The sequence below is a fragment of the Perognathus longimembris genome, chromosome 2 (genome assembly GCF_023159225.1).
Source record: "Perognathus longimembris pacificus isolate PPM17 chromosome 2, ASM2315922v1, whole genome shotgun sequence".
NCBI lineage: Eukaryota > Metazoa > Chordata > Mammalia > Rodentia > Heteromyidae > Perognathus > Perognathus longimembris.
The window spans coordinates 22996779-23013111 of NC_063162.1; the positions used below are offsets into that span (position 1 = coordinate 22996779).

Genomic DNA, 16333 nt, shown 5'->3' on the forward strand with positions numbered 1-16333 from the left:
CCACCTCCAGGACAGCTGGGAAGCCGGAGCCCACCCAGGCTTCATCCCCGGGAGCAGGGGGAGGGGCTGGCAGCTCTTTATTGCTTTTTTTTTCCCTCCTCAAAGGAGAGCGGGTGCTGGGAGAAAACCGCTCGCACTCTGCCGAAGCTCTTCTAGTCTAGGGTTCAAGGGGCTGGGGCTGGGGCTGGGGCTCGGGGGTTAAAGAGCTGGGAGCCCAACTCCCAACGAGACTGAGGTCGGCAAAAAAAAAAAAAAAAAAAAAGGGCGCGATGCGGGCCCCGCGGGGCTCGGCTGCCGCGGTCACGCCTCCTGATTGGAGCAGGCGCCGGCGCACAAGGAGGGGGGCTGCTGATTGGCTGCGCGGGGTCGGGCGCTGTGGGCTGAGTGAACGAAAATAACCCCGAGGCCCGGTGAGTGACCGACAGTAACCCTGGAGGCGGGGCCGAGAGGGCCTCTCTTTCCTGTCGCGTTGGCGCCGCCGGCTGAGACCCGCCCAGGCTGAGCAAGTCGAGTGGGAGGAACTAAAGTGCTGGTTAGCGTGTGCTCTCCTGAGTTCCAGCCGGGCCTCAGGTGAGCAGTGCTGAGACCGACAACAGGGCTGCTTTCATCCATCCTCAGCTTTGTTGGGGGGGGGTGGGGGGGTGGAGGCTGGGGTGTAGACCCAAGAGGGGGAGGTCTCTGGGTTGGTTGGGATCACCGGAATGGCTGCCGAGGTGTTTCTTATTGACTCCTCGGAGTGGCAGCATGTCCTTGCCTCTCCTGCTCACGCTGTCGCATTCTGAGAGTAGCTGTGAGGCTCCTTCCCAGGTAGGAGCTAGAAGGAAAAGGGCATGGAAAGAGCCAGGGCTGACGCTCACACATTGCTAGTGGGAATATGAGTGTTTATGTCTCTGTGAAATAGTTGGCCTCGCAAAATTAAAACAATTACCATATGACCAAGCTTAACCACTTCTGGCTGAGCACCCAAATAAGGGTGCCACAAAAGAAGGGTGACCTGAAGGTTCATGTCAGCCCTATTCCCACTTGCCAGAGAGTGGAATACATGATCATCAGTAGGTGAAATAGTAAACCACTTGTGATATACACAGAGTTATTCATCAGTAAAAGGGAATGATGGAATGATTTATGCTACAGTGTGAATAAATGCTCAAAATATATTGAAGAAAGGAGCCAGACACACAAGATCATACTTCACGGCATTTTTTTCTGTTGAATCATGACTAGTAAATGATAGGAATCTGCTTTATTCTAACTCAATGTTCTCCCGTGGCCTGGCCCACTGACTCCCCCCCCCCATTCTCCAGCCCAGATTCTTAACTGCCCTACCCATCCACACCCCTCAGGTAACAAGCACCTGAGTTCTTCCAAGCAGGCCACACCTGGCCAAGCCATTAACCCACACAAAAAGTTCCCCAGAACCAAGCCATTACTGCATACTCTCTAGACACTCCCAACCTCCTTGCAACTCTCCAGCTACTGTCCACCATGGCCCCACCTAGGTTGCTATTGAGTCCTTCCACCTGCCCCCATTATGCCTCTCATTTCCTGACTCCTCAGATAACCAAGGCATCCCTCTTCAACCTTCCATTCAAGTTGATCTGGTCTGTTGAGTTTGCTTTCTGTTCTTCTAATGCCCTAAGGACCCAGTTTCTTAACAGTAACTCCTAGAGATAGAAAGCACATTTGTTGCCTCAAAGAGAAAAGGAAACCATGTGGGACTGGTGCTTGGGAGAACAGAAAATAATATCATTGTGATTTTTTAAAAAAATTTTTGTCAGTCCTGGGCCTTGGACTCAGGGCCTGAGCACTGTCCCTGGCTTCTTTTTGCTCAAGGCTAGCACTCTGTCACTTGAACCACAGAACCACTTCTGGCCATTTTCTGTATATGTGGTGCTGGGGAATTGAACGCAGGGCTTCATGTATAAGAGGCAAGCACTCTTGCCACTAGGCCATATCCCCAGCCCCCCACATCCAGCTTTTTCTGTGATTAATTGGAGAGTCTCACAGACTTCCCTGCCCCAGATGGCTTGAACCGTGATCTTCACATCTCAGCCTCTCGAGTAGCTAGGATTGCAGGTATGAGCCATTAGTGCCATTAGTGGTTATTTTTATGCTCTGGAATTCCTCTTACGGGGTGTGTGTGTGTGTGTGTGTGTGAGTGTATGATAGAAAAATGGAGGAGAATGGAAAAGCAATAGGCCAGAGTGATCAACAGGTGAGGACTGTTTATTGCCAGCGAGAGGCACAGATCTTCCAGTGGGTCTGGAGGTTGTGCAAGGGACTGGAGTTTGGGCTGGGTTTACATAGGGCTTAACAAGGAAGCAGATTTTTTTTTTTTTTTTTAAAGGGCAGTGTTCTTGGCCAGGCCCACAGCGGACTGCTCGGTCCTGCCATTGCCTGGGCCCTATATTTCTTTCCACATTCACTTTCCTCATTTCCTCTGCTTGTTTTCAAAATCTTTCACAGTTCATTAAGGCCTGAGTCACTGTGAATCAACAGAACACACATAACCCCTTTGTTTTTTGTTGTATTATTTTGTTTTAAATTCAAAGTTTTGCAGATTCTACGCAAATACTTTATCACACTGACCTATACAACCTACCTGCTCACTTTGTGAGCTCTCTGTGGACAGTGTATAGAAGCCTGAGAACAGTGGAGGAGGAAAGACCTTTGGGTGGGGGAAAGTTCTGATAGCTTCTCAGCTCCTTTGCAGCTTATGATTATTGCTTGACAGACACATTTGTCTAAAAGTCAGTGTATAAAATTAGTTCTTTGTGCCATAGAAATGAATGTTCACAGATTATTACTGTCACTTCTTGACACATTTTCCACAAGATGTAGTCCAGATAGAACTTATAACACATAAGACCTTTCCATCACTGCATACAGGATTGACTGTTTATAGTGTTATGGAGGTATTTCTAAAAGAGGAAAATGCCTTTGAGGAGTTCAAAAGTTTATAGGGGGAGGGAAATGTAGAGAGGAAATATTAGGCAGTTCTATGATTTGAGAGAAAGGCTTAAAAGTAAGGTGTGGTTGTTGAATAACAAGGTGTAGTGAGTCGTGTGATTGAAATAAAAAGCAGCTTAAGCAGGTTCACTGTGCTTGAGTTCAGTTCCCTGTTATTGCTAGTCAGGGAGGAGAGCTACTTACTACACCAGGCTTCACCTCTGAGTTTAAATGAGTATTACTGGTCAGGTACTTGGGTATAAGGAAGATTCTGACATGACCCCTTTGTCCTTTCTACTCCATAGCCAGGATAGCCAAGAGATAAGACTACAAGTCTGTAGCCAATTTACCACACCACTATCCACACTCTCATTTGCTTCTCTTTTTACTCAGCCCCTTTATCAGCAGCACCTGCTGTTGATTTGAGAGATGATGCATCCTCCAGCCTCTATGTAGTACCTGAACAGAAAAAAAAATGGCATTATTGGTATTATTATTATGTCTTCCAGCCAGGTATACTTAGAACTAGACTTTCCTAATAAAAAATAAGTTAGGTTTGGTTTTATGCTGTTGCCTACACCTCTTTCATATATTTTTTTTTCTGTATTTAGAACATGCTATCTAGATGTTCACAATTACCATAATTTGATGTAGCAAGATTATAAACTTAGATTCTGGCTTATAGCAACTGTTTCTTGTCATGTGGTTAGTCTTTGTCTTTAACTTTGTGACTGGAAACCACATCACAGTGAAGTTAAGAAAATACAGAGTGTTTTCATTAATTAAAGACTTGAATTTCATCAGTGCTCCTTAATCTGCTCAGATTCAGGCTTGAGTCTCAGCTACTACACAGGGTGAAAAATAATAAGATATAGTGTACTTTTTCATCATATAATATAATTTTTACATAGAGGTGAAGCCTGGTGATGTGTCCTTCTTCCTTGGCTGGCAAGCAGAAAAATCACCTTAACCATTTTTAGTATTTCACAGTCATGAAGCCATCATCACAATCTTAACCTTTTGAACATTTTTGTCACTCCCCATAAACAGTATTGTAATGTTGATCTTGATTGTCAACTTGATTAGATTGAGAGCTTGTTACAGCACTCTTCTGGGTGTGTCTGTGAATGCCTTCCCAGATATGATTGGCATGTGGGATAGCAAGTAATGAGGAAGGACTTCCCTGAGTATGGGTGGCACCGTCCAATAGACTGGGGGCTTGGAAGTGATGAGAAGGAAGAAGCCTGTCTACATGTGAAATCCCAATTCTTCCTGAATAGGTTAATCCATTACTGCTGCTATCATCCATGGACTTCAGACTCCAGATTCTTCAGCCTTCCAGTATAGACTTGTACCAGCAGTTTTCCAGAGGACATTTAGCCCTTCACCATTTGAATGGGTATATATCACTGGTCCCTCTTATCCTAAGACTTCCATCTTCTTTTTTTTTTGGCCAGTCCTGGGCCTTGGACTCAGGGCCTGAGCACTGTCCCTGGCTTCTTCCCGCTCAAGGCTAGCACTCTGCCACTTGAGCCACAGCGCCGCTTCTGGCCGTTTTCTGTATATGTGGTGCTGGGGAATCGAACCTAGGGCCTCGTGTATCCGAGGCAGGCACTCTTGCCACTAGGCTATATCCCCAGCCCCCGACTTCCATCTTCTTGGACTGTGCAGTAACTGATGTCTTTGATATTCAGGTGGCCATTGTGGGCCTATCCAGACTTCAAACATGTAAGTCAATCTAGTCCCCTTATAGTATATACATATATATATATGAATTATGAATATTGTTTCTGTTCCTCTAAGGAACCCTACTTCACATACAAAATTGGTACTGATAAGCGAGGTTGTTGTTCTTTGACTTTTTTTTTTTCTTTTTTTTTTTTTTTGGTCAGTCAAGGGGACTGAACTCAGGGCCCTGAGATTTTGTGCACAAGGCTAGTGCTCTACCACTTTGAGCCATAGTTTCACTTCCAGTTTTCAGGTAGTTAATTGGAGATAAGAATCTCTCAGACTTTCCTGCCCAGGCTGGACACCGTAATGCACACCTGTGATCCAGTAAGCCTGTGCCACAATCCAGGCAGATTGTGGTTTAGGTTTAGGTGTAGGGGGGGGGTGGGGATTGGTAGGGAGTGGAAGTAAGAATAATCCGAGAATAACAGGGTTAGAGGTATGTCTCTGTGGCTCAGTGGTAACTTGACACCCTAACAAGTACAAAGCCCTGACTTTAAAACAAAGCAAAACTAAACACTTATGCTAAATACTGTGCACCAGTGATGATAGAAAATGTGCCTGGAGGCCATTTCAAGAATTGGCCAGATCCTACCTATCATAGGCTCTAGTATGAAAAGGTGTCAATGCATTTGAAAGACTGACAAGAGGGCTCCTGGTACCCTTTTAGAGCAGAATTGCATAGGGAAGTGTTTCCTTGTGTTTAGCCATCTGATGGCTGATGTAGCCTTGGTCCACCAGGCCCCCATTACTACCCAGATTGGTAGTAAACCTTTGGGCCATCCACATACTGCTGGTTCTGAAGACATGAGGAGTACAGGAGTTGCAGGGTCGTGGGCTTCTGCTCACATTTCAAGGGAAGGCCTGGGAGGCCAGGGCAGTATATGGGAGGATTGGAGTCTCTTCAAGGCAGCCTTCTAGAGGGCAATGTTTGAAGCTAAGAGAGTAAAGCTAAAGCAGTGGACATCTAGCAAATTGGATATGCCAAGAACCTGAAATAGCTTTTCAGGAAAGCCCTATGCTATAGCAGAGCCAGCCCAGGAGAGAGGCTGTGTAGGTTACAGTTGGCAAGGCCATAGGATGGGCTGCCCAGGAGACCCTGAGATGAGGATCCCACATCATGGAGCCACTTGCCATGGATGTTGGAACTATAGGATTTAATGTTTGCTCTGCTGGATATTGGTCTTGCTTTGGTCTTCCTTGCAACTCTAGTCCTCTGTTTTGGAATATGAATATTTACCCTGTTCCAGTGCTTGTTGGGAGTATTGAAATTAAATATATATATACACTTAGAGCTAAGAGTTTGCCTTGAATCTCAAAGGAAAACTGGACTTTTGACCCATGCTAGAATTGTTTTGGGGACTCTTGGAGGTAGAAATGAATGTAATTTACATTATGAAATGGATATTATAAGTCTCTTGGGAATCCAGGGACCAAATGTTACAGTTTGGATAGGAAATGTTCACCCCAAAAGGCTTATGTATTGAAATCTCAGTCCCCAGCTGGTGATGTCATTGTGAAGTGATTGAAAAACAAGGAGGCTGCTTTCATAGCTAAGTGGAGTATTAGGAGCTGGGCAGAGGAAAAAGTAGGTCACTTGTAGGTAGGCCTGTGAAGGACATAGCTTGAACTCTGTCCCTCCCTCTCAGTCTCTTACTTCCCAACCATCATCATGAAGCAAGTAGCTGTTCCACTATGATGCTCTGTCAGTGTGAGCCACAGTAATGGGACCAAGACTATGATCTGAAACCTGTGATACCATGAGGCAAACTAAATTTTGTCAAAACAGTGAAAAGTCAACTGACATTAGCAATCATTAGCAGTCACACCCATTCTTCTCCCCTTCATCCCCTAGCAATTGCCAATCTATTCTCTGACTTATTTGTCTATTCTAGACATTTCATATAAATAGAATTAGACAATATATGATTGGCAGAGTTGGTTCTTGGAACTCTTAGCGGCCTAGATGTTGGTCAAGTAGGGTCTTACTGAATAAAGCCTGTCTCACTCTTTCAGATCAAGAAAAACATTGTGAAGCAAAATAAAAGAACAAAGCAAAGCAGCCCACCTTTCCCATGTCAGGATCATGAAATTCTCTCTATTCCAGATGCTTACAAAGCTGCAGAGGACTGTATTCCTTCCTTTTTTCCTGCTGCCATGTATTAGCATTGTCAGGAAGCCATTTGTTCCTAAGAGGCAGGGCATTCCAGGGACAGAAATGAGCTGGACTGCCCAGTCTGGATCTCAAGGTTAAGAAATGCTTTTCTAAGGGCTGGGAATGTGGTTTAATGGTAGAGTGCTTGCCTAGCATGCATGTAGCCCTGGGTTCCATTCCTCAGCACCACATAAACAGAAAAGGCCGGAAGTGGTGCTGTGACTCAAGAGGTAGAGTGCTAGCCTTGAGCAAAAAGAAGTCAGGGACAATGGTCAGGCCCTAAGTTCAAGCCCCAGGACTGGCAAAAAAAAAAAAAAAATGCTTTTCTAGGCAGTTCCTGCTGCTGCTCTCATCCTCTTCTGGGATTTCTATCTTGGGATTGTGCCATGTGACACATGAAGACTTGGCACTATCCCAGGCTGAGGTGTCAGCTGGTGCTTTCTGTTTAATGCCAGCAGACACTTGATTTCCTGCTTACCAGAGTTTAACCTCTGGTTACCCTTAGGAAGCAGGGGGCAGGTTACTAGGGTATGACTCCACCTTTGAAGCTTCTACTTTTTCACTTTTAAAGTTACAGGACATGGCTAAGGTTGATGGGCCACAGAGACAGATCTCAGGAGACTTTAACACAGCCCCAAAGCTCCCTGACACAGTAAAATCAGATTCACTTCAGTTTTTTTTTTTTTTTTTTTGGCCAGTCCTGGAGCTTGGACTCAGGGTCTGAGCACTGTCCCTGGCTTCTTTTTGCTCAAGGCTAGCACTCTGCCACTCGAGCCACAGCGCCACTTCTGGCCGTTTTCTGTATATGTGGTACTGGGGAATTGAACCCAGGGCCTCATGTATACGAGGCAAGCACTCTTGCCACTAGGCCATATCCCCAGCCCCTTCAGTTTTATTAAGAATAGTCACGGGGCTGGGGATATAGCCTAGTGGCAAGAGTGCCTGCCTCGGATACACGAGGCCCTAGGTTCGATTCCCCAGCACCACATATACAGAAAAAACGGCCAGAAGCGGCGCTGTGGCTCACGTGGCAGAGTGCTAGCCTTGAGCGGGAAGAAGCCAGGGACAGTGCTCAGGCCCTGAGTCCAAGGCCCATGACTGGCCAAAAAAAAAAAGAATAGTCACAATCTCAGATCAGTTCAGCCAGCTTCAGGGTTGATATTAATATAATTATTCTAAAATTATTCTTAGGTTATAGATAACTACTATACACACAGAAAAGAACAGTGTGCAGTGTACATATTCATGTATACTTTGTTACTGTTCATAAGTTTGCTACATAGTGAGTTCTAAGTTTTTCTGGGTACATAGTAAGACCATGTTTCAAAAATAACAACAAAAGAAATTCATCCTGTTGTACCCTGGAGAATGGAAACAGAGGAGTGCCAAACACTGAGAAATTTGAAGGTCCTTTATTGAAGCAAGGGCGTAGAGCAGGCTATTGCCAAAAAGAACTCTCAACCCTGAAGGCAAGTTAAACAGAGTTCTTTTTTTTTTTTTTTCCTCAGTCCTGGGGCTTGACTTCAGGGCCTGGGCACTGTCCCTGAGCTTCTTAAGGCTAGCACTCTGCCTCTTACATAGTGCCACTTGCTTGCTAGGCACGCAGTCTACCACTAAGCCACATTCCCAGTCCCTTAAGCAGAGTTCTTAAAGGCAAAACTGCAAATTACACAAGCTGGTGTCATGAAGAGGCACAGAAAAGGGAAGGTAAAGAAGTGATATCATATGTTTTCCTAGTCCAAACAAAGTGTGACAGTTATGGGTTTGACTGTTAGTAGGTTGCCAGCTGGGATGGCCTTTTTTTTTTTTTAAACCCCAAGTAAGCTCTGATACAAATAGTGTCAGCCATGGCTGGGGATATGGCCTAGTGGCAAGAGTGCTTGCCTCCTATACTTGAAGCCCTGGGTTCGATTCCCCAGCACCACATATACAGAAAATGGCCAGAAGTGGCGCTGTGACTCAAGTGGCAGAGTGCTAGCCTTGAGCAAAAAAGAAGCCAGGGACAGTGCTCAGGCCCTGAGTCCAAGGCCCAGGACTGGCCAAAACAAAAACAAAAACAAAACTCAAATAGTGTCAGCCTAAGATGGAGTCAGTACCATTTGGCATTTCAGTCCTTGATAGGATCAGTTTCTCACTACTGTTTCATTTGAATTAAGCCATAATTTTTATTTTTTTTTGGCAGTCGTTGGGCTTGAACTCATGGCCTGGGTACTATCCTTTAACTCTTTTGCTCAAGGCTGGTGCTCTACCACTTTGAGCCACAATACCACTTCCAGTTTTGGTTAATTGGAGGTAAGAGTCTCATGGACTTTCCTGCCTGGGCTGGCTTTGAATCAAGATCCTCTCAGATCTCAGCCTCCTGAGTAGCTAGTATTACAAGTGTGAGCCACCAGCGCCCAGCTTCTTTTCTTAAAACCAGTGCTGGGGCTTGGACTGAGGACCTGGGTGCTATTCTTTAGCTTTTGTCACCCAAGGCTAGTGTTCTACCACTTGAGCCATAGCTTTACTTTCCACATTTTGCTGGTTAACTGCAGATGAGTCTCATATACTTTCATGCTCTGGCTAGCTCAGAACTGTGATCCTCAGATCTTAGTCTCTTGAGTAGCTAGGATTGTATGTGTGGGCCTTTTGCCCCACTAGAATTTTGAAAATGGTGCTCTTTACTGAAACAGAATCTTACAACTTACCAACAAAGCCTGAGTCATTCATCCATTCTTTTGTAGGGACTGTTATGGGCTCCACCGATCGACAGGCAATTAGACACTCAGATTAGAAAAATTAAAAAAGATTTTATTGAGCGAGAAAGTACTGGTGCACCAGGACTGCAGGTGGGGAATCTCAAGAGGCAGTCCCTGGCCATCTCAGAAGGTTGCTTATAAACTCAAAAACTACAAAAACGACAGGAATTTTCCCGTTAGCTTAACTATAGGGGCTTGTCACTTCTAAGAGGTGTCAGTCACAACAAACAGGTTGACCTTCACTGGAAATCACCTAGCACCAGATGCCAAAGCAGGATGAAACGCTCCAGGAGGAGGTTCCAGGTGTGATCAATACAGAGCTAAACAAGTCCAAAGCAAGTTGGGAAAATACAACTACCTAACTTTACAGCAGGGGCCAGCTTCAGAAGAGTTTTACATTGAACAATACAAAACAGTAAAAGAAAAGTTCTACATTGAACACTTTTGTTGTTGAAAGCTAGCATAGCAACAGATTAATTATCTTCATCACTTCAGGACATGGATGGCATGGATCAGATCCAGTGAGCAGTATTAAAAGACGAGAAACTCCCTTGTAAAAAAAATGTTCATATGGGGCTGGGAATGTGGCCTAGTGGCAAGAGCGCTTGCCTCGTATATTTGAAGCCCTGGGTTCGATTCCCCAACACCACAAATGGCCAGAAGTGGTGCTGTGGCTCAAGTGGCAGAGTGCTAGCCTTGAGCAAAAGGAAGCCAGGGACAGTGCTCAGGCCCTGAGTTCAAGGCCCAGGACTGGCCACAAAAAAAAAAAAAAGTTCATATATCATAAAGCAAGCATCCCATGGCCTGAACCATGAACATCACCCAAGGGACATTTCCCTGGAGTACATACACAGTTCAGCAGGTCTAATCTGATCTTCCGTGAGATTCTTTTCTATGAGATGAATAGCTCAAAGACAAGGCTGGCTTAGTGCAGGTTGCTCCTTATAGCCTCTTTTCACTTAGCACAGGAAGAAAGGCCCTGTTCCCTCCCACAACTGGGACTCAGGTGTGGACAGAACATTTGGTATTACACATGCCCAATCCTAACAGAGCAGAGCCAGCCTTCTATACTCATGACTGAGGAAAGTAGAGTTCCTAATCTTCAAAACATTGTGTTTTCACTTCTGTAATCATAGCTACTCAGGAGGATGAGATCTGAGGATCCCAGTTCAAAGCCAGCCCAGGCAGGAATGTCCCTGAGACTCTTACCTCCAATTAACCACCAGAAAACCGGAAGTGGAGCTGTGGCTCAAAGTGGTAGAGCCCTAGCCTTGAGCAAAAGATCTCAGGGACAGCGCCCAGGACTTGAGTTCAAGCCCCACAACCAACAACAACAACAAAATGTGTTTTTCCAGACTTCTAACCTAATATCTGTCCTGGTCGATAGAGCATGCCACTTAATTTGCTAAACAGAAGCTGTTTCCAGCAAAGTTCATGACACTTCTGCTTTGAGCACATGCTGACTCCAAGGATCTGGTGTCCTTTTAATGTGATGACCTTGGGAACTTGCCCTTGCTCTGTTTGTTTCCCAGAGGACTAGGTTTCCGCTGCCTCCTCCTCCTCCTCTTCCTCCTCCCTCCCCTCCCCTCCTCCTCCACCTTTTCCTTCTCCTCATGAAAGCATTGCACTGTGAGCTGCATGTACTGAGCAGCTGAAGCAGCCTTTCTGGAAACACAGGGGGCATTCAGCAGGCTCTCTGTTCTCACCCAGACTGAGGAGACGAACAATAAAGTTTTTTTGCTGTGTGGCTGACTTAGTAGCACAACATCAGCATTTTTTGTTTGTTTTCAAAATGAGATCTTGCTATGTAGCCCAGGTTGGCCTGGATCTCACCATGTAGCCCTTGAACTCTTGATCTTCCTGCCTCACCATCCAAACTGCTAGGATTAAAACATACCTGTTCATGTTTTACACACCGACACACACTCTGATTGACCCAAGTCTGCCTTCTAAAGGCCTTGTTTTGGATGATTGGAAATACCATGGTCATCTCAACACTATGAGAAGTTAGATGAACAGCTGAAGGACACCCAAAACTCTTATAATTTGTAGCCACCAATTTTGAACACACTCTACCTGAAGACTTCTTGTTCTATGAAATTAAAAAAAAAATCCCCTTGTAGCTGGATGTTGGTGGTTTATGCCTATAATCCTAGCTACTGAGATCTGAGGATTGTGGTTTGACGCCAGCCTGGGCAGGAAAATCTGTGAAACACTTATCTCCAATTAACCAGCAAAAAGCCTCAAATAGACAGCTATAGCTCAAGTTGATAGAGTGCTAGTCATGAACAAAAAAGCTCAAGGATGGTGCACAGGCCCTGAGTTGAAGCTCCAGGACTAGCATATACATTAAAACAAAAACAGCTCTCCTTGGTATTAAAAGAAAATAAGACCCCTCACAGCAGAAACCATTTTTCCTACTATGCAAATTGTATTGTTTCTCCTTCATCCTCAGTCTAAAGCATGGAGACATTGAGATTTGCTATTATGTTTTACTATCTAATGTTAGCTGGGTGGTACTCTTAAAAAGCCAGAAGTAGGGTAGTGGCTCAAGTGGTTGAGTGCTATAGTGCTAGCCTTGAGCAAAATAATCTCAGGACTAGTGCCCTGAGTTCAAGCCCCAGGAGTGGCATTTGTGCCACATATACATATCTGATGTTAACCAATCATTATTTCATTTGCTGCTTGTTTATTTGGATTCATTACTTCCTTGGTCCCACCTTATACAACCCATGTTTCTGGCAATTGCTTAATAAAAGCTTTATTGTTTTCAAACACACACACACACACACACACACACACACACACAAAGAAAATGAAGAAATGAAACATACCTAAGTTTTAAGAGACAAAATTAACATCTATTCCATAGACTGATGATAATAAAATTTACTCTGGGGGCTAGGAATATGGCCTAGTGGTAGAGTGCTTGCCTCTTAAACATGAAGCCCTAGATTTGATTCCTCAGCACCACATATATAGAAAAAGCCAGAAGTGGCGCTGTGGCTCAAGTGGCAGAGTGCTAGTCTTGAGCAAAAAGAAGCCAGAGACAATGCTCAGGCTCTGAGTTCAAGCTCTAGCACTGGCAAAAAAAAAAAAAAAAAAATTACTGTTTCATAATGTTGGAATAAATGGCTTTCATATACTTCAAATCCATCTTAAAACATGATAGAGCCTAGAAGAAATCTTTTCATTATTTTCTATGAAAGAATCTTCTCAGCATCTGGGACAGGTTGGACAAATCTGGTGGGATACAGTTTATTCCTCTTAGCACATAATGGATAGCTGAAATTATTTTGACCTTGACAGCCATTCACTCTCCCTTTTGACAGCCACACTGACATTCACATGTACTTTGACTGCCTTACTCAGATCTCTGGAGAAATAAGGAAAAGGCCTGTTTGCCCATCTGTGACATGTTTTATTTGCACTGGTACATGTGCTGGAACCCAGGGCCTCATACTCTTTGGCTTTCTTGATCACAGCTGGAGCTCTACCACTTGAGCCATACCTCCAATCTGGCATTTTTCTGGTTAATTGGAGACAAAGTTTCACAGACTTTTGTGCCTAGACTGGTTTCAAATCTCAGTCCTTCAGGTCTCACCTTCTTCAGTAGCTAGGATCCACCTGCATCAGGCTGGGGAGGCATATTTTCAATCAGCTATGAAATAATTTTGTCATGTTCATTCCAAAGCATTCTTTTATTCAGTCTGAAAGCAATTCTTTTTTTTTCTTTTTTCTTTTGTCAGTCCTGGGGGTTGAGCTCAGGGCCTGACACTGTCCCTGGCTTCTTTTTGCTCAAGGCTAGCACTCTGCCACTTGAGCCACAGTGCCACTTCTGGCTTTTTCTATGTATGTAGTGCTGAGGAATCAAACCCAGGACTTCATGTATACAAGGCAAGGACTCTACCACTAGACCATATTCCCAGCCCAGCAACTTATTTTCTTTTTCATGTTTCTTTTTTGTTTTGTTTTGTTTTTGGTTGGTTGTAGGGCTTGAACTCTGGGCCTAGGCTCTGCCCCTGAGCTCTTCACCTCAAGACTAGCACTCTACCACTTAAACCACAGTACCACTTCCAGTTAATTGGTGGTTAATTGGAGATAAGAGTCTGCCAGACTTTATTGCATGGGCTGGCATTGAACCTCCATCTCAGATCTCAGCCTCCTGAGTAGGGAGGAGGATTACAGGCCTGAACCACTGGGCCCAGGGCTTCTGAAAGTAATTTCTAGTGTTTTTCTTTTCATTATAGATTCATGCAGTGTCTTTTGTGTGGGGCTGATTTAGGAAGGTCAGGAATTATCTCTTCTCATTCTTAAGGCCTGTTCCCAGTCCCTCCTCCTCCATTCAGTACTCCTGGGTTATCCTTCCATTCTACACTGAGCCTTTCCTGTGACCCAGGCACCCAGCTCCCTTTGCCATTTAATCCCCAGCACCACCCTTTGAAGTGGGAACTATCAACAGTTCCTTCCTTGAGGACTTCAGTCACTCTGTAAGCTTCAGCTGTATATCCTCCTCCTTTTTAAGACACAGAAAAGGTCTCTCATGACTTTTTTGAAGTCACATATGTAATGTTTTTTAAAAAAACTAGTAGTGTACATACTATTTTTATTATACATTATTTATAGGAAAGGGGATTTCATGGTCCCATTTCCAGAGTTATATTACAACCAGCTTCACCATTACTCTCCCTTAGCTTCTCCCCCTTCCTACTACTATTTTAAGAGGTTTTATTATTCTATTATTATTATTATTATTTTTTGCCAGTCTTGGGCTTGGACTCAGGGCCTGAGCTCTGTCCCTGGCTTCTTTTTGCTCAAGGCTAGCACTCTATCACTTGAGCCACAGCGCCACTTCTGGCCGTTTTCTATATATGTGGTGCTGGGGAATTGAACCCAGAGCTTCATGTATATGAGGCAAGCACTCTTGCCACTAGGCCATATTCCCAGCCCTATTCTATTCTTATATTGGTTGAAAATCTATTTTGATATCCATTCTCCTTTACCTTCAGTAGTCCAACGCCCTCTTCCTAGTACTACCCCTCCCAAACAGAACCTGATTCCTTCCCTCACCCCCCATGCAATTTTTTATTTAGCCAGTCCCAGGGCTTGAACTCAGGGCCTGGGCACTGTCTCTGAGCTTCTTTGGCTCAAGACTAGCACTCTATTTCTTGAGCCACAGCACCACTTCCAGCCTTTTCTGTTTATGTGGTGCTGAGGAATCGAATCCAGGGCTTTGTGTATGTTAGGCAAACACTCTACTGCTAAGCCACTTTCCCAGCTAAAATATGATTTTAATATACATCGATCATTTATTAGCATGGTGTTTTGACCTCTTCTGGAATTATTTTTTTCCACACCCTTTAGAGGATTTTATGGAATTTCTGTATCTGATACTTCTTTGAGTTATAACAAAGCTTCCATCCTACCTGCCAGTCCTAGTCTGTCCCATGTGCTCTGCTATTACCAGCACTGTAACTTCTTGAACAGTGACTTTCCACTTAGGCTTGAAGATTGGAAACCTGGGGTGCTGGGAGTGGGGCTGAAGTACAGAGTGTGGGGAAGAGAAGCCACCTACCCTCTTCCTATGATCTCCTCTCCAGTTCTCCCTATTCTTCATACCTCTTCTTTGTGCAGGGTGACATCAGCCTTGAACGTTCCTTAACACTTTCTCTATGTGTGATTTCTTGCGCGCTTGTCTGAGCCACCACCCAGTCTTTGTTCTATTTTGCTTACTCCTGGCACTTTACTTCCTACGTGATGGGTGTTGCACAAGGTGGCCAAGAACAGAAATGTGCCCTGCCCACAAGCCAGGTCTTTTCCACCTCCAAGGAGTTGGGGAACCAAGCCTACACAAGCTGTGGAGGACCGGCCTGCTATTCTATGGAAAACTCTATTCTAGTGTTCACCTGGCTCGACTTAAAACGTTCCCTTGCATTGCCCCGCTACAGGTACTGCACACCAGACGAAGGGCTGGGCCCTGTGAGTATTGCCAGAGACAGGAGCCCACAAAGGAAAAATGCTGCAGCCTGGGTGCACGGGGCTAGGGGGCCACGCCTCCTGATTGGAGCAGGGTTGGACACATGAGCTAGGCGGCTGCTGATTGGCTGCATGGAGTCAGGCGCTGTGAGCCGAGTGAAGGAAAATAACCCCGAGGCCAAGTGAGTGACCGGTAGTAACCCCGGGGTGGGGCTGCGGGAGAGGGGAGGTGCTGAGCTGGCTTCTCCCTCCAGTTGCTTCAGACCTGGTGGAAAAAGGCCTAGAATTGGGGCTAGAGCTTTTTAGCTGGGGCTGAGAATTCACCACCAGGTGGCCAGATCTGTGGCCTCAAGGGGATCGCTTCCTTTAGTCCAGAGTTAATGGAGGACAGACTCCTAGGTCACTAGGATAGTAGTTTACTGGGTCCTGGAAGGGCAGTGGTTGCTGTGTCTGACGACTCCAGGAGGTGGCAGCCTGGCCTCCCTGCTCCTGCTCACGCTGCCTTGTTCTGGAAAGGCATGGCTGGATGGAGGCTGTAAGGGTGAGAGTCGTGCTCCTAGGAGGGCAGCCGCTCTGGCTTTTGTCCCAGGGACTAGCTGGTCTGTGGATATGACTTTCCTGGAAAGAGGAAGGAGGAAAAAAACCAAGTACTCATGAAGAATCGAAGCTGACTCTTAACACATTGCTGGTGGGAGTATAAAGTGTTGCAGCCACTGTGGAAACAGTTTGGCTGTCACACCAAAAGTAAAACAATATTGTCTTTTTACCAAGCACCACCACTTTAGTT

At 45.1% G+C, this 16333-nt stretch overlaps 1 long non-coding RNA gene across 1 annotated transcript; it reads right to left on the bottom strand.

The window, feature by feature from the left end:
* Window positions 1-8420: 8420 nt before the first annotated feature.
* Window positions 8421-13087, bottom strand: LOC125346165. The gene is made up of 3 exons (XR_007209877.1): window positions 12717-13087; window positions 11642-11646; window positions 8421-8465 (listed from the first exon to the last, which is right to left on the bottom strand). It is a non-coding gene; the product is annotated as an uncharacterized LOC125346165 (long non-coding RNA).
* Between the last annotated feature and the right edge of the window lie 3246 nt (window positions 13088-16333).